At 31.9% G+C, this 24,939-nt stretch overlaps 1 protein-coding gene across 6 annotated transcripts in view; it reads right to left on the reverse strand.

The window, feature by feature from the left end:
• Positions 1 to 24,939, reverse strand: part of LOC129804718 (potassium voltage-gated channel protein Shab) — a 137,753-nt gene that overhangs the window by 107,619 nt on the left and 5,195 nt on the right. The window lies entirely within an intron of this gene.

Below are 24,939 nucleotides of genomic sequence, written 5' to 3' on the forward strand. Positions count from 1 at the left end.
ATCTGCATTGATAAATTTACACTGAAATGACTGTGCGTCGTTGCGCAGAAAATTATTGTGAAAACACTCTGCGGAGGAATTACTTGATGGCGAGCCAATTTTCTCAACAAGAACAATTAATATGTTATTGGCAAAGCAGGTGGTTACCTTGCCTTCAAGCTCGCACACACACTTTTCTAGGTCAATTTTCTCATACGACCATTCGACGATCCAAATGGCGCCAAAAGTGTGGATTTTCACGAGGAAGACACACGAATATTCTTTTATACAGCATGCCCCAGAGATACAGTGGAGAACGTAAATTTAGATACAATCAACACAATAATCTCGAATTTATAGTATTTCTCTATACACAATGTCCTCACATTTTATCGCTTGAACTCCACAGAGAGCAATGTAATCCATTGATTTTGCCTCCCTACCCAACAGAATACAATATATTTTGGTATTTTGGGAGGATTTTCGTACGTTATCTAACTATAGGCCACACGGTTTGAAATATCGGCCTTCAATCTTTCTATTATTAATTAAAAATCTATCGCAATTTACCACAGTTGATTGATTCTGTTTTATTTATGAATTTTGTAAATGTTCAAACATTATTTCATTTATTTAATATAGTTTTGAAGGAAATAGAAAGATTTCCAGATTTTGAAAGTTATTGTTTCAGAGCTGACAAGAAATAAAATAGTCTTTTTTCAAATTGTTGGTTGTTCTAATATATATACACTGAGAAAAAACGGGGGTGCGATTAACTTTGTTTCCTTATGACTTTAACACTTTTTAGGTGTAAAAATATATTAACATTATGTTAATTTTACACCTTTTTAAGGGCAAAAATAACATGAAAAAGGGTAACTTGAACACCTAATACTCCTAAAAAGCATAATATTTACACAGATTTCGGATCAATATTGCAGGGTAAAATAAACATTTCCGGAATGTTATTTTAACTTTTTCGGATTTCTCTCAGTGTACATATTGATAAAAGAATTTTGAAATAGTTAGAAGTATGAGAAAAATCGTTATTTCTCCTGAAACGGTTACAAGGAGTATTATAAAACTTATTAATTCCTTAGCTAAAAGGCATTATCTTTCTTTTTTTTGTAAAATTAACACTTTTTATCATAATTCTCGTACTAATTTACGATAATTAAACTTTCTCATTAAATATTCTGAGATGTTACATAAAATATTTGAAAAATATAAAAAGAAGAATGAAATAAATTACAAATAATAAGCCAAAAACTCTACTTGCTATAATCGTACAGTTCAGCCGAAATACAAAATTTGCGCATCGATAATAATAATAATAACAATGGTGGCACAACGTTACATATTAAGGAACTAGGCCTTCCCTCAAGGGGAGTTCGGGACATCCATTACTATTTTTTCTTATACAGTGATGGGGTTGTCAGTACCATGCCCCGTGGAATCAAGTGCAGTGAAACTCACTGGATGCAATTCGAACACCTTTAACGCCAGAAAAATTCCTGGTGACCTAAAGGGGATTCGAACCCGGGACATTTGCATCAGAGCGAGTGCTCTACCTCTTGACCCATTGAGTGCCCGCATCGTTAACGACAAATATCACAGAAAATATTTTACAATTTGTTTATTTTATTAATGTTTTTTTTTTAATAAATATTTGTAAAGTTGGAGAAATATACGAAATATTTATTAATTGTTTAATTAATTAACAATTTGTTTGTGAAAGTCTGTAGCTTTTATTTTCACAAACATTGTTCGTAAAATAATTTCTTAACGTACACTTACTTATTGTTATTAGACAAGATTTCAAGTGATAACTTGCAATTTGTTCGAACGCTTTTGTTTGTATGCCAAAAATATTCAAACAAAAACATTTCGCTCCTTGGAAATTACAAGCGACCAACTCAATCTGAGCCATTTTTCAGAACACAGCATGAAAGATTCAACTTTGTATAAATAATTATCTCAATTAAGTATGTTAAGAAAAACAATTTAATTCTTTTCTATTTGTATGAGCATTATTATAAACATCGAAACATAACATACATATTTTTACCTTTCAAAATATGTTTTTTTATGAGTTAGCTCATTGTCATTCTAAATGATGCACAAATTTTCATTAAATTAGAATGACACGGGATCAACTTGCTTGAGTTAGTCCCTTGTTTCACAAAAATTTGAACGATAAATCTATTTTGTGCCATCTTAAATTTTATTAAATTCTCTGTCTGAGTGCATTACAACCTCAAAATCGCCAAAAAGTGAGTTGGCCCCTTGTAATTCCATGGAGCGATTTACAAACAAATGTGTGTAAAAAAAAGAAAAATCGTTAAGAGACAATTTTACGAAAAAAAATTGAGAAAAGGTACAAACTTTTACAAACTTGCTAATAAGTAAAACAATTCACGAGTATTTCGTGAAATTCTCAAATATTAAAAAAAAAATACAAAATATTCTTTACTGTGTATATTAATAATTTACCTTTAGGGGAAATGCTCATAATTTGGGACAGTTTCTAATTTTGGACACTTTGAATCATCAATCAAAGCAAGTGACACTCAAATCATCCAGCATTCTCCGAACTAGAGACAGAAAAAATTTCTACCTCCACCCAGGATCGAACTGTCGAAACAGTGTTTTTCTCTCGAGATTTTGTGAAGTTTTAGATTTTGTGATGACTGAGTTGTGTAAATACCTAGAGAAACAAAGAAGCATCATCTCTACGAACGAGATGTAGTGAGAAAAGCCTTAAAAGGGTCCCGGAAAGGTCAGGGAAGTTACCGAAGTCAACTCACTTTAATGAATGTTATGGAAAGTTTTCGGGCTTCTTGTAACATTCTACGGTTCCTCTTTGTCATAAACAGAAAGAAGACTTGGTAAGATAAGTTCTTGAAATGAAGACAATGCACATCCTATTGAGGCGGATTAGCTCACCAAAGGGGATCTCAATGGTGCAATAGGCAAGACCATTGGATATTGGGCAGATCAATCCCCGGCTTGACTCACAATTGTTGTGAGTTCGAGTCCCGCCCAGTACAAGGATCTGAGTATCTAATTTGGACAATATTTACATGTAATAATAAAGTTTTTTTTTTATTTAAACGTTTCAAATGCCAAAAGAAAAGGAAATGCTTCTTGGATGGTGGCTGTCCCAGTTACACTTACGAGATTAAATTAAAAGATCAATGAGGTTTTAGTCGTTACACATACGCCAATGTTTCCGCGTGCATCTAAACCTATGCCACCCACTGTAGCGCGAACAATCAGTGGAAGATGAGGTTTCCTCTCGCTAAATCAAAATCTTTTCACTCTCCGATAGAACATTAAGGAAAAAAATCTTGGCGCAAATAAATAAACAGCAAGAGAGAATTCTCTACACACCGTTGTGTCTGATCCTCAAATATAAATACACACGGAATTTAATGTGATTTTTCACGTTGCCTACAATTTGTTCCAACCCTCTTGTAGCATTATGCTTGTTAGAGTTTGTCTTACAATCATTTTTGTCTGCAAAACAGAAGAGAAATTATTTGAAATAACTCAATAGTTGGAGCCATTTCTATCTTTAAATTTTTTTTTCCAACAATAAATCACTTCAAGTGGCTCTGTAGAATGAAAAAAAAAATAATTTTATGGTGATTTTATCGAATTATTTTTCCATTGAGTATTTTTCCACCATCCCATGGTAAATATTTATGGCAAATTTTAGACATTGTGACTAGAAAATGAATTAATACTTAAATCCATTCAATTTCTTCATGTTTTTAAATTAACCCACTTGAACTTTTTTTTGGGGTGTTGGGCGTGAGATAGTTCACTAAACTATATACCACGAACATCCCCCTGGATTTTCCACTCTGGTATATCTTCCAGGGGGATTGTGCGGTATAAGCTATTTTGGAGCCATACTTGGTAGTTTTGTTGGCTGGTTTTGTTTAACAACTAAAGAGAGACACCACAAGAGAAAAGACTCATGAAGTTTTAATGGTCATTGTCGCGTCCCATCTACTTGAAATTCTCCTCATACAGCGACAGCAATATAATGATAATAATGATAATGGCAGACATACAATATTACCCCTTGTCCTTCTCTACCCTTCCTCATGCATTAAAATTTCTCTCATAAAACTTACAATGATGGCCCATCCAGCCACAGAGGAAACTTGTATTCGATTTTTTTTCCGTCCATTGCTAAGAGAATAACTCCAATTTTCACAGCATGGAAACTATATTGGGATGAATTTTCTATGATTTCCCCTTGTTTTTTCTCCCAGAAAATGATAGTATAAATCTCAATTCCGTATCTTGGATTGGGAACGTGAAAATATCTCACAATTTTACTATTACGAGATATAAAAATTGGTTAGTCGCCAAAATAGTTTGATAAGATTTTCCTCTATATTTTACGCCATCTTTATACGAGACGGCTATAAATGGAAAGATTTCGTGAATAAATAGAATTCATGTAATGTCTCAAATGTCCCTAATGTTAAGAAATATTGATACTTTTCCTCTACACAAAAATTTCGCAATACTTAACAAATTAAACGTTTTTGACTTATGATAATCGTGATAAAAAAGAGTCGATCTCATATCGTTAAATGTCCAACACAGGAAGAGATAAATGTAGAAATATACAAACTCCGTGACGATATATTTCGATTTATTTAGATGAGGAATCGAACCTTCTGTAATATTACTCAAAATCGATTAATTATCCATATCCAATATTCCATTTCAGACTATAATATCTCATAATTACAACATTTCAGTAGAGACATGTTAATATTATACCAATAATTATTATCATTTGTTAATTTATGCTCGAGATTACATGTAAGATAGATAACAAGTTCAGACTATTCAAGACTAATAAATACATAACATTTGATTAAAATTGAAAATAATAAACCAGGGGTGAAATGATAACTTTTCGACACTGTCGAATCGATAGTATCGATAAATCTATTTCTGTTAGATTAAGTGAATGTCGACTTATTACAGATTATTGGGCCATTCATTGCGACATTCTGAAAAGAATGAGACTGTTGATAAACATTTAAATTAGTTACAGGAAGTGCAGCTATCGTTTAAAGTTTTCAGAATCGACAGTCGATAGTATCGAAAATAGGTTAACATTCTGACCCCAGGTGAGCAACATGAAAACTTTTTTAAAAGAAAATTTGCTTAAACTTTTTTGGACCATCTATAATGATCGTTTCTTTTGATAATATCTCTTAACATTATTGAAAATGTCTTTTTACGAGAATTCTTTCAGTTAGTTTAAAAGTGTTTTATTTTACTAAAGCTCAATTGATATCCATTGTCAACAACATTGGAAAAAGGCACTGTACAAATGACCTATAATAATTTTATTTGGTCAGCAAAAAATCAAATTCGATCAGTATCCTACTCAATTTCGATCTTTAACCTTTTAAGGACAATTGGAACATCGGTATTCCATTGAGAAAAATTGTTTAATAATTTGATAATAACATAAATTAGTCCTATTTTTGTAAAAAATTAAGTTTTTTTACTCACCAGAATTTAAAATATTAATCTATTGAGCAAAAGAGAATGGTCAAATCCGGTCTTAAAATCATCATGAACGGAGGAAAAGTTCTAGAACATACAAACCATTTCTTAGAAGGGAAAATGGTTAAAATTAATTGGGCGCTGAAATGAAATTAGGCGCATTTTGTAGTAGCTTTCTTAAGCTTCGTTCTCATTCCGAATTTTAACTTTCTACCTCATCTCAGAAAGGACTTACTAGGTAAAATGTTCTCATTTTGTATGGGGCTACCACAATGGAGGGTAGGAAGTGAGAGTGGTATACGGAGAAAAAAAAATTAAATCGTAAACTGACCCTTTACCGAATTTAATCAAGATAGTTTCAGCCGTTCTGGCATAATTCATTGTCAAAACAGCGATTTTTGTGAAAGATAAAGATTATACTTCCGTTTGCAAAGATTCCGGGACTAGCGCCCATATAGTTTTGACCATTCTCCTTTACCGATTTTAATTTTTTACTACTCTAGCTTTTATTTATTTTATTTTTATTTCACCTAAGCATAATTTTCAAACTACCGACGTTATATTTTAGTCAATCCTGACGAAAATATTTTTTGGTAAAAGTAACGCAATATTAAAATAAGAAAGTGGTTAGAATTCAAGATTATCAAAGTTATTTTCATTATTTGAGTAATATTTTCAGTATTTGTAAAATAAAGGGAAGCTCTCTCGCACACACTCTGACTTCAAATACTTCATATTATTTTCCATAATCCTTTAATTAATCTGACCTAATTGCAATATATTTTAGGATCTAGTACTAAGTCACACATTTCCTGAAAAAAATAGGTCACATTCATTAAAAGAATATGGAAAAAATATGAAGTGTTCAAAGCCAGAGTATGTGCAAAGCCTAAAAGCTTTCCCCTAAAATTGTGGTACTCGGCATGCTTTATCGTAAGCGGAAAATGGTATTAAAGCAATACCGAAACATTTTTAAGTGTTCTAGTTATAGAGAAGAAAATTACTAGAATTACTACGAGTAAAATGACAAATCGCCGCGTCACTTGGATCAACAATTGTTGTAACTTACTCGTCATCTAAATCAGCAAATCTTGTATAGTCTGTGCATTTATTACAAGAATTGCTGATATTGGTGATAAGGAAGTTACAATACTTTAAAGAAATAAAAAGTATAGAGTTAGAATAATAAAAAGTTTTAGTAGGGGAAATGTCCATGATTCGTACGACCCCAAGCTTCGTAATGACTAAATATTTTCCTATGTTATTCAATAAACTAAAGGAATTTGCCCAGTTTTTAAAATATATTGCGGAGTCGCACTTATTAAGAAGCATAGGAAAAATTTAATCATTACGAAGCTTGAGATCATACGAAGTATGAGCACTTTCCCTTACGTAAATCTGCTCTACCTTCCCTATAACCCAGAAAAACTCAGATTTTTAAGAACTTATTTGTTCGCATATTTGTATTTTATTCTAAAAAATAGTGTTAAACTCCGTGTAAGAAATTTTTCAACATTACTTAGGCACCATTTGGGAAGGAATATCATTTATCTACGTCATGAATGAGTAGAAAAATTATGCGTAATCTATCACATCTGATGACGTGTAATCAATAAACAAGGAAGCGTGGGCTTGCAGTAGAGCCGAAGAATTGGCTGATCAAAAAAAATAAATACAATTAATTATAAATCCTCTTCAACTCGCCACTTTCCAACGCAAACACAGTTGTTCTCAAATTTGTTTACTTTCGCACTAAACTTCCACTGTTAATGTCAATTAATTGGAGACGCGCCATGAAGTATCTGATACAACTAAATTGAAAAAAAATCATGGAAGAGCTTAAGACAATGATACCCCAAAAAGAAAAGAATTCAACACACTTCCGACGTTTTCGTGCGGAAGAGATACTGAAAAGCTCAAGTCACAGAAGACAATCATGATAGAGAAATTTTTGGGTATGAGGAATGGAAGAGGAAAAGCTGAAGAAAAAAAAAACAGCGGAAAATCTGATGAGTCAAATAAAAGACAGAGACACAGTGTATAGGAAAACTATTTTTGAGTTTTGTGGCAAAAATACTCTAGAGTCAGGTGGTTTTTCGATCTTTCCGTTTCTCCTTTTTATCTATAAATATAACCCCAAAGTCTTCGTGTCAAATTATATTGTCTCGATTAACTTACTATTTTGCCTTTCTTCTCAAAGCACTAACAACACTATTTTTGCGTGCAATTTCATGTGAATTTGAATGAGGACACTCTCACGATAGCAACAAATCCCACTTCTAATTTCTAACTCTAAAAAACCTTACTCTCTCCCACCCAATTCCTATAATTATGTTTATGTGTATTAACACATATTCAAAATACAGAGGCATTTGCAAAAAATTCATCAATCATCGACAACCAAGAGCTGGATGGCTCTAGAATAAAAAACAGTGAATAATTTCTGAAGAATGGTAAATTTCACTCTCACTGGTATTTGTGAACAGGCTGAGTTTAAAAAAAAAAGAATCTTGTGAGAAACAACTGTGAAATATTTATCAAAATTTATAATTTTGCCTTTCGGTTTTTGTTGTATTTCTCGAGGAAATTTGGTACATTAAGTCTCTTGCCAATAAAATTCACATTCTTCTCTCACTCAAGAGAAAATGAGCTGCTAGAGAGTGCCTCAGAAAGATGAGATGGGGAAAATTTTCAGAAATGATTAATACAAAGTACATTATAATGCGAGAAACAATTCCAACTGACAATTTAAGCAATTTTCTAGCTTGTAAGATTAATATGATATGAAGTGAATAAAATCAGAGATCAAATTAACAAGAGTAACCAGTCAAAGTTGTCTAGTTCCTTCACAGTATGTCCGATTGTATCCAAAAATTTAGCCACGGACAGTACCAATTATCTCGTACAACACACCACTTCACCCTAATCCGAGACACTTTTGTCTTTTACAAACCGACAGGCCATAAACTTCATAGAATACGAACAGAAGTTGCCTAAAATTAGTTAAATAAGATAAATCGTTCACGATTATTATAGGGATACTGATACTGTACTACTCCAGCAAAAAAAACTACCTTTATGCACTAACTTTAGTGCTTTGCTATTTATTATAACTCATTTTTCACATGTTTTACCGTTCGAGCTCCACAGAGGGAGCATTATATGTGGAGCTCAGAGGCAAAATGACACATATCCTATGCTTTAGCCATAGGATATGAGTCATTTTACCTCTGAGCTCCACATATAGGGGAGACTGGGGCAAAAAGTCACAAATCGAAAAATTCACAATTCAATATCTTACAAGGTAAAAAAGGTAGCGGCGCAAATTTTTTCCTATAGATAGCCTCCATAGACCTTCTTCAATTTCGTAAATTTCTTAAAATTCGAACAAGGAATTTAGAAAATAAAAAATATCGAAATATTTAGCCCTATTTTTGAAATATTTTCCTTGCAGAAGATAACAATTATTACCTACTTATTTTCCAAAATTGATGCACTGGTGAATATTTTCTAAATAATTTTGTTTTCTTGAATACGAATCCGCTATCTATTTTAGAATTTTACAAAAGTTCTTTTCTCCAGAAATCCTTTTATTAAAAATGGCCACTTGGGGTAAAAAGTAACAAAAGGTATAGAGCATAAAGTAACAAAAAAGCGAAGCAATTTCTGATATCTCACGGTGAAAAGAAACGTCAGATTTGCAGTCTTTTGTGTGTTTTTTCTAAAATAGCTTGAAAAGCGCTTTTCCGTTTTCTCACTTTTCTCACAGAGAAAACGGTATTTTACAAAGGTGTGGATGAATAAATTTTCTATAAAAACATGTCCTCTAGGTATTTTTTCAAATTTAACGGAAACCCGTAATGAAGAGAATCAAAATATGATAGTACCCAATGTCTGGTACTATTTGCCCCAGAATTTTTGAGAATAGTCACAAAATTACCTTTTAGAAATTGGCTCGATAAACGTATTTCCTTACAAAATAGAGGAAAATTACTTTCACAAAGTTGTAGAGCGGTAAATTTCCTATAAATCTGCGCTAATTAAAAATTTTTGAAGCGCTCGAGTAGCTTGTAAAAAAAATAAAATATCCGTTTTGTGACTTTTTGTCCCAGTCTCCCCTAATCCCTCGATTTTAAGTTTATATTTAGACTCCTTACTCTCCAAGGGGTCGTATTTTGATAGAATTTTGGAAATCTGAAGTTTTAATTTTTTGACATAACGCTGTTTGTCCGGTTGTGCGTCTGTGGGTCTATGTGTCCGGCCGTTACCAAGCATGGAACCCAAACGGTTGAATATAGAGACTTGGGACCATCGGGAGCCCCCCCATAAGTCGAAAATTGATTTATTCAAATGCAAATTTGCACAAAATATGCTTGGTAATCATAAACTCTCTCTTTTTTTCCCGAAAAATTAAACTTTCTGAAATAAAAACGGAACACGGAAAGAATTTAACATTATCAAGTCACCAATGAAATGTTTCATCTACTATGCGAGCACTCATCCTAATGATTAGGATTCACTGCACGAATATTATTCAGACTCAGAGCTTGATTTCAGGCTTTCGGGAAATTGGAAGAAGTTCGCCATCTCCCACAATTCGTATAATTAAATCTACCTCGATCGGCTTGTATGAAAAATTATTTCATCCATCTTTAAAGCTAAAGTTTAAATCCTAATCTTGCATACTTTTTCCTAGAACGCTGGGTTAGGAGTTAGGATACACAAAAAGTTGCAAAACTTGTATTCATGAAATTTAAGTTAAAAACAAATAAGTAGCCTGAACTGACCCACTCTCCTCTATATTCTACTAGCTTATGAAAGCGACAATGATTTCTAAATTTGATTATTTTTTTTAATCTTAAATCATTTAAATTTAAAGTGATTGCAAAGAATATATTTCAAAAGTTGTGCACTTAAAAAATATTACTTTAAGACGGAAAACTATCAACATTAATTGGATCCAAGTATTATGTCTAACTTTTCGCAAACTTTTCACTTTTAATTTATCAAGATTGAGGGGTTAAACTTAAAACTCTAAGAATTTTCTTATACTGGTAAATCATCCTATACTGTAATCCTTTGCAGTTTTCTATACTTATATCAAATTTTCCTGGCAGAAAACATGTTCTAAATTTTGTTGCGTGTTTGGTCTCCGTTAACTCACGCTTTTTGCTCCTATATCTTTTGGAATCCAACGACAATATGAAGGGGGCCAAGAGGACCAAAAATATGGAACCTCGTAATATTATTTTCTCTGTCATCAGCCCAAAAATTGAATGAATTGCTTGCCAAAAGGAATACGCTATTTTGCCTCCCAAGTTCTCTTGTGCCACTTTTGAGGGCGCACCATGGGGATGCATTTTGATTCATAAGATACCGCCTCGGGCCAACTACCCAGAAATATTGATCGTCAATTTAATAATTGTGAATAATGCAGAGGACGATTGAACATAAATAACAATTATTTCCTCACACATACCCTTTCTCTCTTCATCTCTCCGCCACAGTGCCACAGTTATGTAAATATTTTTGTGTAACATTTGTTAGTGGACATTCTCACAAAATACTCAAACATCAATTAAATATTTTATGTGGCATAAATTTCAAATTGCGGTCCAGTTCACACAACCCCAAAGTTATTCACTACACAGTAATTGTTAACATGAACTAGAAGCACATTGTTAAAATAAATTGTATAATTATAACTCTTTTGATGTCACTTGCAGTACAAAACTTTAAAAATATGTATTATAACTTGAAGCTTAAAGTGGAATTAAAGCTTATTTAAGAAATACAATCTTCACTGTACCGAACGTTTTCTTATATCCTTATAACTAATTTAATCTATTTAACATGAATTCTATTACTGAAAGAATACTATATTGGTTCAAGAGAAACATTTGCAGTATTAAACATGATAGTTATTTAGGGCCAGTTATTCTTAAGTAGAATAAGATAGAAAGAAAATAGTCATCAATAAGTAGGGGAGACTGGGGCACCACCAAACACGGGGTAGCATCAAACACTGCGATTTTTTAATCAGATATTCGACTTCTAAGGACAAGACCTAGGAATTTATATGCACTATAGGGATGCTTGTCTTGTCTACTGAAGAAATGGTTGAGATAGTCCAAGTAGTTTAGAAATAAAAATTAGTGTTTGGTGGTACCCCATGTTTGGTGGTGCCCCAGTTTCCCCTACAACTTAACGAAAAATTTTTGATGATTGAAATTTAAATTTCGTCGCTACTTTTGGAGGACTTCGAAGCCCAAATTTTCTATTTATTTACCCATAAATAAAGGGAGAAAAGAGGAAAAATTAAAATTTAAACACTGAAAAATATATCACGTGCATATTTTAAGAAATTTATTAAATTTGATAGTTACATTGCACCGTTTAAATATGTGTCAATTTTAAGAAATTTTTAAACCGGTTAATTTGACCGGGTCTTGGTATTGTTTAGTGTTAAATATTATTTAAATCATTTTTATCAAGTCTTAGGAGAATAGTCCGGAATTCCAAATTTAAGATAGATACCCATCAATTAATTTCGTTAGATATCTTTCAGATTTCTGCAGAAAATATCTACACCTCTGCCGAGAAATCTGTAGATATTCCTACGAAATTTATTTGGGTTTGGGACAAAATTCGTCAGAAATTTTTGCAGATTTTCTGACGAATCCTGGTGCATATACTCTGACGAATTTCTGTAGATATTTTGCCGATTTTCTGTAGATTTTTCTACATTCCCAGACTTTCCAGACAGCTGTGTCAGAAAAGATGGAATATTTTTCACTGAAGTTTGCAAAATTCAGTAGAGTGATTCTTAGTGATATCACAGTGTTTATATAAAATAAAGAATTCTGCGACGTCGTGTTGTAAGTAGAGAATAGTAAAGTGATATCTTTAAATACAGTGTCGACCTAAATTTCGTGTTTTTGTATCATTCGATTGGCGATTTTTAAGAAATTAGTATTTTACTCGCCTCTTTTTCCTTATCTAAAATGTTTAATCGGTAATGCTTGTTAAGCAGAGCATACCATTTTCTTTGTAACTTCTACAATTTCTTGATAAATCAACAATATTTTTGTTGAAACAATAAAGACTGCATATTTCCAATGCAGAAATTCTGCCGAGAATCTGCAGATTTTCGGTAGAATTTCTGCCGAAAATCTACAGATTTTCTAGGCCTGATTTTCTAGGAATTTCTGCCGAAAATCTACAGATTTTCTAGGCAGAAATTCTGCCGAAAATCTAAAAATGTTCTCTGAATGTACTAGAATATACCGTTAAAATTCAAAAAACCTCCGGGTAAAATCGGCAAGTAGAGCAATGATTTGACGGGTGGATTTAAGTAAGATGGGGTAATTTGGAATCATATCTAATTCGGAACTTTGAAATTTCCTAACAGTTTTAGATGGAAAACGAAAAAACAACAGAGAAGTACTCTTGTATGTAAAGTCTTGTACTTCTTCTTCGTGGTTTACTTTTTCTTCTTGATCATCTGAAATAGTGTGAAAATCTCGAAGTTCGAAATTAGACATGATTCCGAACTACCCGATCTTACCCTACTTTGCAATCTATCTAACTTCATTCTAAACATTTTACTAGACGAAAGGGCGCTTTTTGAATTTTCGAATAATACGAAACTAACTCATATTGGAAATATTCTAGTAATACTCTGAATTGTCTCCCAAATACCCAGAATAGATGGTAATTGTGTCTGAGTATAGGCACGAGGAAATCAATGAAAGAGTCACAGAAAAGACAGAAATGAGCATAAAAGCTTCGAGGGGAGGATAAAATGGACTTAATTTGAAATGAAACCAAAGAATTTCCCTGGCTGATTGAACTCGAGGGCTTATTTGGCCTCTAACAGAGAGAATGCCGATGGACGGAAGAAGAAGCAGAAAAGGGAATTCAGGAGGTGAACTCAATTGTACCACTGAGCTTAGGCTCTTAATCTCCTCATCCAAATCCCCAAGACTCTGAGCCCCGAGACACAGCGAGGGGGAACCAAGATTGTTGAGTGAAAGAGCAAAAGAGTGTCAGGAGAGCGGAAAATTGCAGAAAATCCTCCCATCTCTAGATCTATTATCTTTTCCATCTCATATTCAACCACCCCAAGTGCGTCTCTTTTTTTTTGAGAACCGCATGAGGAAGATCCTCCACCATCTACAAAATTGCTGGGTAATTGTAGGAATGTGAAGTGGAAAATTTAGCGGCATTTTTCAACTATTTTACACTCATTGACATGCCAGACATTGGGGAGGAAGGTAATGGAGCTTTTGATGATGAATAGTGAGAGCTTTTGTATGTTGCATGACAGAAAAATGGGGGCGCCTGGTGAATGGAGAAGAGATGTTAATTGAGTAAATTAGTTTTACCACTCATTCACTTCATTACTATAAACATATAGGCACCCCTACCCCTTCAAATTGGGCTCATCAGAACCCACCCAACCTCCCCTAAAACCAGCACAAAGAGAAAGATAATGAACCTAATGGAATTCTCCCGTGTACCATTATAAAAATTGTACTCTACTTCTGTAAAATTGGATCTTATTTTAAATTTACATTCAGTAAAAAATAACTTACATGGTGGCATTGGAGAAAATGGCAAAACAAAGAGAGGCGCAATTCTTTAAGTGCACTAAAACCAACACATTTGCCTTCCATTACAAAACAAACAGCTTCAACGGCGTCGCACTTTATGATTCATTGAGTTGAAAACACTAACAAATGTGTATTTCAGGTGAATATGAATACTAAGCCAGGAAAGGCTCTGCAAAGATCAGTTAGAGGACAAAAGCCTTTTCTTGGTATTGTTATCCTCTAACAAATAATGTATACCAGGGTAGTTTCATACAATTTAACTTCTTTTCACGACTGTTTCGCCAAATGAATATAAAATGGATTAAATATTACTGTGCTTTGTTTGCTTCACTCAGGAATTGACTATCTAAAAATATATAAAGGTAGACGTGTAGGGGAACTTGGGGCAAAATGTGACAAACTGACTCAAAAGCATTTTTGAGAATATCAAGAAAAACAGCTTTTTTAAAATAGACTGAAAAGCTCATTTCCTTTTCAAATAGAGCCACACAGAAAAAAATTTGACTCTAAATTTAAGGATATCTAAGTCCTCGGGAACTTTAATTAGACGGAAATCCTCGAGGCGTTTAAGTATAGGAAGCTTTGGGCGAATGAAATAGGCTGGCATTCCTACAACCTTAAAAATTCAACCGTTCTGGGGGCCTAATTTTTGAAGATCTTTTTTGAAAGAACAAACCACATTTATAGGTGGACGAAATTTCCCTGGAATCTATTCATCTGACATCGAAAAAATCAATATTTCCTGTTAGCAGATGAGTTAAACTCGCGCTTGAACCGTACATTTTTTTATTAAATGAAATTTGGATTTTTGGTAGAATTTTCTACAAAAAAAAATAAAATTTTCAATTAGGAAATATTTAGTTTTTTGACATCAGACGAATAAGGTAAAGTGCCCTCGAGTCGGCCGGTTCCTCGACTCGACCGGTGGTCAATTTTTGAATGTTTGATGGTGAATTTCTATAAAATTCTCACTGATTCGTATTTATTTATGGAATAATTGACCTATTAATGTTAGATCATACGCCAAATATTAGTGCAAATAAAAAATAAATTGAATAAATAACTCTACCGGTCGAATTGAGGAACTGGTCGACTTGAGGGCACTTTACTCTGGGAAATCTTGTCCACCGAAAGGTATATTTTTCCAAAGGTCAATTAGTTTATTTATTTTTATTATTATATTTTATTAACACTAAACCTACCGATCGTTTTTCGGTCAAATGAGAAACCGCGGTAGGGTAGAATACTCAACAAATTTGTCTTGGAAAAGAGGCAAAAATTAAAATTTAAACACTGAAAAACATATTACATGCATATTTTAAGAAATTCATAAAGTTTCAAAGTAAAATTGTACCGTTCAAACATGTGTTAATTTTTAACCGGTCAATTTGACCGGATCTTGGTAGGTTTATGCCCTAGACACACTTAAGACTTAAGCCGAGAGACGACTTAGTGGAAAATGATGGAAATGTAATTTAGCCATTATTGCTAATATAATTACGCTAAGCTGTCTCTCGACTAATCCTCATGTCTGTCAAGGCCCTTACTGTTAAATTAGTTATAACGTCTTAAATTGTAAAACATTTAAGTTTAGAAATAAAATTAAATTTATTTATCTGCAATCAAAAGTAAATCCTTGGATATTTCAAGAACAATTTAAATTTGATTTAAAGTTAGATTGTGATACTTTCTGAGTACTTTTAAGTGTCTTGTCTTCTTCATAGTACGTTAAGTTTTTGGCACCCTTATTGCTGCTATTGGTAAAATATGAGAGATATGAAGAGCATAGAAAACATTGCGGGTTGTCCCTCAACTTATATTGCAGAATTATGGCTCTACTGCAGAAATTATATTTCTCTGTATTTGCTTTTTTGAAAGCATCTCTACATTGTTAGTTTGCCATTTTAACTTTCCATCTAAATAACCTAGATTTCCAAAACTATCCACTTCATCGAAAAGCCCCACTCTACATTGATTTGGATTTACTAATCACCACTCTTATATTTGACTAGTAAATTGTATGAAATCACTTTATTGAAATTTAAACTGTTCATGTGTATGACAGGAGAATCCTTACTCAAAATTTGAATAGGCATTTCATGATTTCCAGCTAGATATTTATTTTCATAGTCATATGTTGTCTGAATGGATTGCATATTGAATTTGTGGATTTTAATACTTAAAATGTGATTAAGAGCCTTCTTCTGGCAGAAAAATTGGCTATAAAACTTTGTCAATGTAGTTATAGCTAACTGGATCTTTATGTATAGTTCACCAAGAGCAAGCCAGAAGGGAATAAACTTGGAAGAACCCATGAGGAAACTTTTATCCGGAAGTGCAGATAAAATAGAAAAATTCATGTGCCAAAATCTCATGGGGAGCACGAAATAGTTTCCCTACAAATGTAAATATATATATATATATATATATTAAATAACACAATAATAAACTTTTATATTCAAGAATTTTCAAGCACCGGCGGGAGATTATTTGCTCTTCTTAAGCTTCAACCATTCACCCTACTACCCACAGTGCATTTGTCCTGGGAATAAAAAATGCACATTCGTCGTGAATTATAAAAGAATCCAGACAAAATTGCACAATACATTAGTTCTTCTGGGACAATTGTACAAATAAATTTCATCCGCCTGGAGCTGAGGGATTAATTTAACTTATAACAAGCAGCAGTATATTATCTAAAAATTAAAGTTTCTCTATGTTTAACCAACCCTTGAAGGACGATTGGGTCACCCGGTGTGATCCAAAAATAAAATTTTTCCTATGGCCTTCTAAAGTTGTGTTTTGCATCAAAAAGTTAGAAAAAATATATTTTTCTGACCCTTAATTTTGATCCTCTTGTTCTTTAAGGGTTAATAAAGAATTTATCATTTTTTATTCTTTACTTTTAGATAGGTTTCAGTCGAGTCGAGAATTTCGATTCCGCTACGTAGCATATAATATCATGTGACAATGATATTTTGGAAAGTTTAAGGTTTATAGAAAAATATTTCTTTCATAATATCTTGGGGTGTCCATGTCCAAAAGTCGAAAAAATCATTTATAATGAAAACTAGGGCACTACCGAATATGGGGTAACACTGAACACTGATAACTGATAACTGATTAACTTCTTTTGGTCTTAACTTTAACACTTTTTGGGTGTAAAAATACATCAACATTTTTTAATGTTAATTTTACACCTTTTAAGAGTAAAATCAACATGAAAAAAGAGTAACTGTAACCCATAATACACCTAAAAAGGGTAATATTTACACCGTTTTCGAATCAATACTGCAGGGTAAAATTAACATTTCCGGAATGTTATTTTAACTTTTTCGGATTTCTCTCAGTGTAGATACTACAGTGCCCGCTTTGTAATCCGGACGATTGGGAGACAATATGACAGATGTCCGCTTCGTAATCCGGATGGATTTTTTGAATTTGTTCAACGTTTCCAAAATATAATAGAAGATTTTTTTGTAGAATTAGTAATAAAAATTTTTAAAAGATTAAAAAGACATAATTAGTGAATTCTATGCTATTATATTTCATTTCTTAAACAAAAACATCACAAGAAAATTCATTTTCATTGGTGAAGACATGCATACATAACCTCAAAATTATTTTATATGTAACCGTCGAAAAGTCGTCCGGATTACGCCGATCCGGATTTGAGAGCGGGCACTGTATGTTTGCCCACTGAAAAAATGTTTGTCATAGTCCAAAATAGTTTAAATATAAAAATCACTATTCGGTGCTACCTCATGTTCGGTGGTGCTCCAGTTTCTGCGAAATGTTGTTTTGTGGTCGAACTACAACATTCAACACAGTACGAGGAGCGCTGATAGCCAGACTTTCCCCAAGAGAAAAGACATTCGGAGGTTAGTTCCGAAAGCCAGAGAAAAAGACATTTGCAATTCCCGTTTAGTTCACATGGCGTTTGAAGTATTTAATGCTCAAATTTCGAAATGTCTTGTATCAGTCTTCAATTTATGTGAGGTAAATCAAGGCAAACGTAACTCATAATATCCTGTCTTATTTTTATTTGTGGTAAAAGCGCAAATTTTTAGTATGAAAATTCGAAGTTCTCTTTCAAGTTTTCGAAGATCAACATGTTTAAATAGACTGCTATTTCACTGATAAAAATAAAATGATGAGATTGATCCAAATTTGATCTTTTTGCAAAGGAAAAGGATGTAGGGTAAATATCCTAATTCAAAAATTTCCAGACGCTTTAACTTTGACAGAAAACTCAACACATTAAGTTCAATTCTTTTTGAAGACAATTACATAAATTTGCTCCTTTACTCTTCTAGAATGTTACTTTTTAGTAAAAATTCTTTAGATATAACTTGAAAACTTCTTAAATACAAGAAAAATACGTGAGCGTAAAATGCTTCTATTGGAAACATATTAATCCAAATGGAGATAAGGGAGAGTTTCTAATTGGAGACAAACAGTGTAACTGAAACGACGAAAGGCTTCCAAAACCTTGTTGAGTTGCTCCTGAGTGCAGGATTTGTTCTTATTCCTGGTCTTTTCACCTTTCCCATCTAAAACAACAGGAAAATCTCTCCAAAAAATCATATTTCCGGGGTTTCCTATTGAAGCATTTGCAGACACTTCAGAAAAACCCTTTTTGTTCACGAAATAGTTAATTATTGCATTTAAAAACTTCACGTACCAATAATAATAAATATTAGCACTTAATTTAACTAAAATTAACGAAAAGTTACACTTTCAATTTTTCTGAGAAATTAACAAATTAAAATTTGTGAATATGAATTGATTTTTGCTTTATTTGGAGCAAAATTAACTAAATAATGAAACTGTGGTATAGAAAATATATAAATATAATAATTTAGTACTGTATTTATCGTGAAAATAATGACGTTTCCATTTGGAGTAGCGAAAAATTTCCATTTGGAGCAGGTTTTGAATTAGCTTAATTTACGCTATCAAATTAACATGTTCTATTATGATAAATGTGCACTCACAGTTTGAAATTTGATCCATCCTTTACAAAAGAATAAAATTTGGATTAATTTGATCCTTTTATTTTTACCTGTGTTCCTTTTAGCTGGAACGTTTTTTTAGAGTAAAACTCCAATTATTAACACACGGATTGAGAGTATTTTTTCATTTTTGTCTCGAGTACAAAGTGTAGCTTCAATATTTCGCTAATTAATTATTTTGATACTTTCCGCAAGTATATTTTTACATTTCCAAAGAATTTAAAATTTGGGGATAATAAATAATTCTTCCATCATCGTCCCAAAAAAAGTACGTTTGCTAGTACATTTTATATGAAAGAATATACAACTTTTTTGGGACAGAGGGATATATGGGAAATATGCTGTAAACAGAGGTGGGGCTACTTTGAGCTGTTAGCAAGAAAAAAAAACATTTCTACTTTAAAAGAGCGCTTTTGTTGGCTTAAATTGCCTATTATAATATTAAATCTTATGAACTTTTTAAAAGCCCAAAATCATCCAATTTGGATTAAAAATGGATTTATGTTGATTTTTTTAAGAAAAAAATTGGACAAAAAATATTTAACAAATCAAAATGGATTTTCGGGAGAGCTTTGGACAATATTTTGATTATATTTCTTTAAGAAAGCTTACAATTTCTTCTTAGAAGAACCTTTAGAAAAGCTCGCACGTTTTTGAAAGAAACTTTGACTGAAAAGCTTTTGAGACTCGCATAGAGCATTTTACATTCAGTGTTTGATCAATTTACCGGTATGTTCTTCAAGAAAAAGATGTCTTTAGTAGACCTTTACGAATTTATCGTTTTGATTAATAATTTGGAGATTATAAAAACCGGTGTGGAAATGGCGCAGTTGCGAATTTATATAATTTTTTTTTAGAAAGCTTTTAGATAACTTTTGAAGAGAGTTCCAAGTTACAATAGGTCTCTGAATACTATGTTAGTCTCTGAATATTCAAAAAAACATAATTAGAAAACTTCAAATGATTAGAAAATTTTTAAGACAATTTTAAGAATGCAGCTAAAATATTTAAAATTGAATTTAATAAATATAGTAAAATCTCCAAACTTCTTATAATAAAGGAGCATTTTCATTTTTAAAATTAAAAATTCGTCAACAGCTGAAATTTATTAAAAACAAAATTTTCAATGTGTTGCACATGAGAATTTAAATTTCCATAATAATACAGTTATCAAAATTTCTTAACAAAGTTTGAGTACTCTGTATAATAAAAGTTTCTTTAAACATAAAACTTCTTAAGAAAAACTAAAACTCCTTTTTTAAGACTTTTGTTCTACTTTTTGAGACATGTAGGGGGAGTCGGCATGTACACTTTTTTATTTTTTTTTTTTATTTTGAGCATTATTTGCGGAATTTAGAAAATTATCTTAAAATTTTGTATAACTTGTATTAGTGTTACAAGTTGGACAATTCTCCGGTACAAGTTGGACATTGCTTTTTTTTCTTGATAAATGCACTACAAAATTTGTTTCTAAGTACAAGGCACCAAATTATAAAACTAAAGCACTAAAAATATACAAATAAAAATGAAGTACTAAATTTATCAAGACAAAAAGCCCTGTCCAAATTGTACCATTGTCCAACTTGTACCACTGTCCAACTTGTACCACTTTACCCTACTTAAATAATTAAAGAATAATCCATCGTGTCTCAAGCAGGTTCTCACCTTCGCCCAAAAATTTGTACAATTTTAATTGATTAACAGAAAAAAGTTAAACTTCATATTAGTTCTGCACTCAACGCAAAGCTTTGGAAATATCAAACATATCAAATTCTCTTGAAATCTGAAAACCTCATCATCTTCAAATGATATCTATCTATCTCTCATGTATCGTTTGGTTAGCATGATTTCCTTATCAAAATATGTATCTCATGAATATTTATCGGAGAATCTCAGAAAAGAGAGGGGTTATTGGAAAATCCCACATTTCTGCAAATGATGCCAGAAATTTCTCACAACCGCTAAAAAGAACCAAATATATGGTGAATTCTCATCCATAATGTTCTACTTCCTTCCTTCATCTACTTGAATATGTAGCAATGGCAACATGAAAAATCAATAGTATGTATAAAGTGTCTGCAATAGAAGCTAGCGATCGGAAACTTAAGATATTTAGCAATACTTTTAAATTCAAAGCATAGTGATATGACTTGTTCTTGTGGTAAATAATATATAGAAGATTTCTATTCCAACAGGGAAAAGTGGTTAGAGAGAATTCTCGCAAAATCCACTACGAATCATCTTCAACAAATAAATCACACCAATATCATATTCTTCTGAAAATATAATAAAAAAAATCTAATAATTTATGTAGATATTCGTATATTTCACGATTTTTCACAATAATTTAAAATCGTTTCACAAATTAATTGAACATCAGGGACAAAAAAACCAATAATTTATTCACATTGAAATAAATTGGGCTATTTAAACAAATTATTATGAACTGTAATGAATATTGTGATTTTATTTGAAAACTTTTTGTTACGGTTTTTTTTTTATTTCTGATAACGCTTTTGCAAATTATATTGTGCTCAACTATTAATTTATTAGCTTTTTCAGCATTATTGTTGCGAATATATTATTAAAAATACATATCATATTTTTCTAAATCAAATTTCATATGAAAGAGATTTTGGAAATTTATCTTTTAGATCCTATAACATAAATGAAAGCAATTCAGGACCAAGGAAGTACTTTCATCCCGCTTAATATTCCTGAATCTGATTCAAAAGTCTATTAATATGTCTTCCTTTAGAATGTTCAATGCTATCCCCTTGCAAATGGTTTTACAATAGGGGTAAGCACTCTCCCTTCGAACGTTCATGCCTTCGAATAATGTGAATTTCTTTAGTTTTTCGTAAGAGATTTACATTTAATTATCACGGAATTATAAACGATTGATGATAAGCCAACTAATATTTAATGGTAATGTGTAAGTCTCTTAGGAAAACTAAAAGAAAATTCATATTATTCGAAGGCATGAACGTTCGAAGCGAGAGTAATTTCCCCTAGTTGTTTGTATTAATCAAAGTGTTTCTCATCTATTTACGATTATGGATTTGTAAATCGACTTAATTATTGCCCAAAATACAATTTAAAAAAATAGCGACCTTATCGAGTTACTTAAAGTCTATACTTGTGTCTGGGTATACTAAGCGGGAATCGCTAAACAAAATTTCAAGAAATATTCTGAGTTTTAGAAATAATGCCTTAAAGTCAAAACATAAAAAAGTGTCTCTAGCATGCCGGCTCTTCCCTAATAAAATTCCTAGAATATCAGGAACATACAGTATCGGCCAAAACTTTCTTGACAAGGCAATGTTCAAGCAATTAAATGGAAAAATGACTTTTACAAATTTTTCTTTTTGCAAATGAGTTGCCTGTAATTCATAAATGTTATTTACGTGTTTCAAAAAAATTAAATAATTTTGTTACATATCAAAAATTATTCTTTTCTAAAAGTTGATCACTTTTCATCGGTCAAAAGTTTGTTGACAAATTTGATAAAGTGGCTTAAAATGATCAAATACATGCAATCAACATCTTGTTACCAATAATATTATGAATTTATGGTTTTTGAGAGGCAAATGACCGGTTTGCACATTTCTAAAGCTTTCAATGGTCAGTATATTCATATAAAAGTAACGATATGATGTGTTTTTTTTTTATTTTTTATAATTTAGGTTTAAATGGAAAGTTACAAGAAGTTAAAAGAAGGGACATCGTCCAGAGATATTTTCGGAACGAATCTGCGTCGTCATTTGTTTCATTTTATAGAAAATCTCGACAGGATATACATAAAATCGTTAAAATTTATAGTGAAGAGGCACACGTACATCTGAAAAACGTTACTGGCAGACCCAGGATTTTAACTCAGACGGTTGAAAACCATATTTGTATCTCTGATAGTGACCCTAGTGTTATTTGTTGCAAAAATTCAGAATCAGTTGGTTAGAGAAGGGAAACAGGCTCCAAATATTACGAAGATCAATCGCAATTTGAGAAAAGTGATGAGTGACTCATGGGATTTCATAGGCAGATTTCATGATGTTTCTCTTACTCTATTAAATTTTATTTCTGTTTGCGATATTCTTGCACAAAGATATTACTCGTAAGTTACAATGCGATTGATAAGTACATGAAACTGCCCCACTATCTTATTAATAAATTAATTTTAAAAAAAAGCATTTTTATAATGAGTAAAAATTTGTTCGAAAACTAATTTAGCCCCTTTGTTGAAAATAGCCCCACCTCCCCTAGATTAAACTGTCCCGTCTTTCAAATGAAATCACCTTACGTACAATAGATTTTTTCTATTTATTAACCAAAATCTTAAGTGTAACTTACAATTATAGGGGAGACTGGGGCAAAAAGTCACAAATCGAGAATTTCAAAATTCAATTTCATCAAAGATAAAAAAAATAGCAAATTTTTCCCACAGATAGCCTCCGTTGACCTTCTTCAATGTCGTAATAAATTTCTTAGAATTCCAACAAGGAATTTAGAAAATAAAAAATATCGAAATTTTTTTCCGTTTTTGAAATAATTTCCTTACAGCAGATATCATTTTTTACCTAATTTATTTTCAAAATTGATGCACTGGTGAATATTTCCTAAATAATTTGGATTCTTTGAATATGAAGCCGCTATCAATTTTAGAATTGTACAAAGATTCTCCAGAAATTCCTTATATTAAAAATGACCACTTGGGGTAAAAAGTAACAAAACGTATGGAGCAAAAAGTAAGAAAAACCGAAGCAATTTCTGATGTCTCACGGCGAAAAGAAACGCTTTTACTATGTCTCGCCGCTTGTTGTTTGCATTGGTCAAACGATTTGCAGTCTTTTGTGTGTTTTTTCTAAAGTTATTTTAAAAAGAGCTTTTCTTGTTCAAATGCAGAAAACGCTGTTTTACAGTAGATGAATAAATTGCCTATGAAAATATGTTATCTAGGTATTTTTTTTAAATTTACAGAAGCCCGTCATAAAGCAAATCAAATTGTGATAATATCCCATGACTGATACTATTTACCCCAGCATTTTTGAGAATGGTCACAAAATTACCTTTTAGAAAACAGCTCGATAAATATATTTCCTTACAAAATAGAGGAAAATGACTTTCACAAAGTTGTAGAGCAGTAAATTTCCTATAAAACTGCGCTAATTAGAAATTTCTGGGGCGCTCGGGTAGCTTGTAAAAAAATAAAATATCCTTTTTGTGACTTTTTGCCCCTGTCTCCCCTATTAAATTTCATCTCTTATTTTTAGTATTTTTTTTTATAAAAGGACCTCAAAATCCAGTTTACTAGGGGTGGAACTGTCACACACTCCCCTATTAAATTTACTATTTTTTTACTAATTTATGTGAAAAATCACTACAAATTATTGTTATTTATTGTTCTTAAAATGAAATTAAAAAACTTGAGTTAAAATACATCACTTCACATAGCACTTCTTTCTTATCTTATGTTTGCTTATTCTTAAGCCTCAAGTTGCTCAAAAGTTATTTATTTAGAAATCGATTGAGGCATTTTTTCAAACCTTCCTATTTTTATTTTGCTCAATATAATAATTTATTGCCCAAGCATATCAGACAAATGTTCTATTTGTTTTGGATTAAAACAGAATTGAGAGCGGCTATTCTTTGTTCTTTAATATAAAAACACCAATAAAACCTCTTATATCTCAAAAGCTATTATGTTTGTTGTTTTTTTTTGTAGAATGTCACATTGGAATTTCTGCAATAATCACACCAAATCTATCGAAATATCTCCCTTGGTG

The sequence above is a fragment of the Phlebotomus papatasi genome, chromosome 2, assembly GCF_024763615.1.
Source record: "Phlebotomus papatasi isolate M1 chromosome 2, Ppap_2.1, whole genome shotgun sequence".
NCBI classification, from domain to species: Eukaryota; Metazoa; Arthropoda; class Insecta; order Diptera; family Psychodidae; genus Phlebotomus; species Phlebotomus papatasi.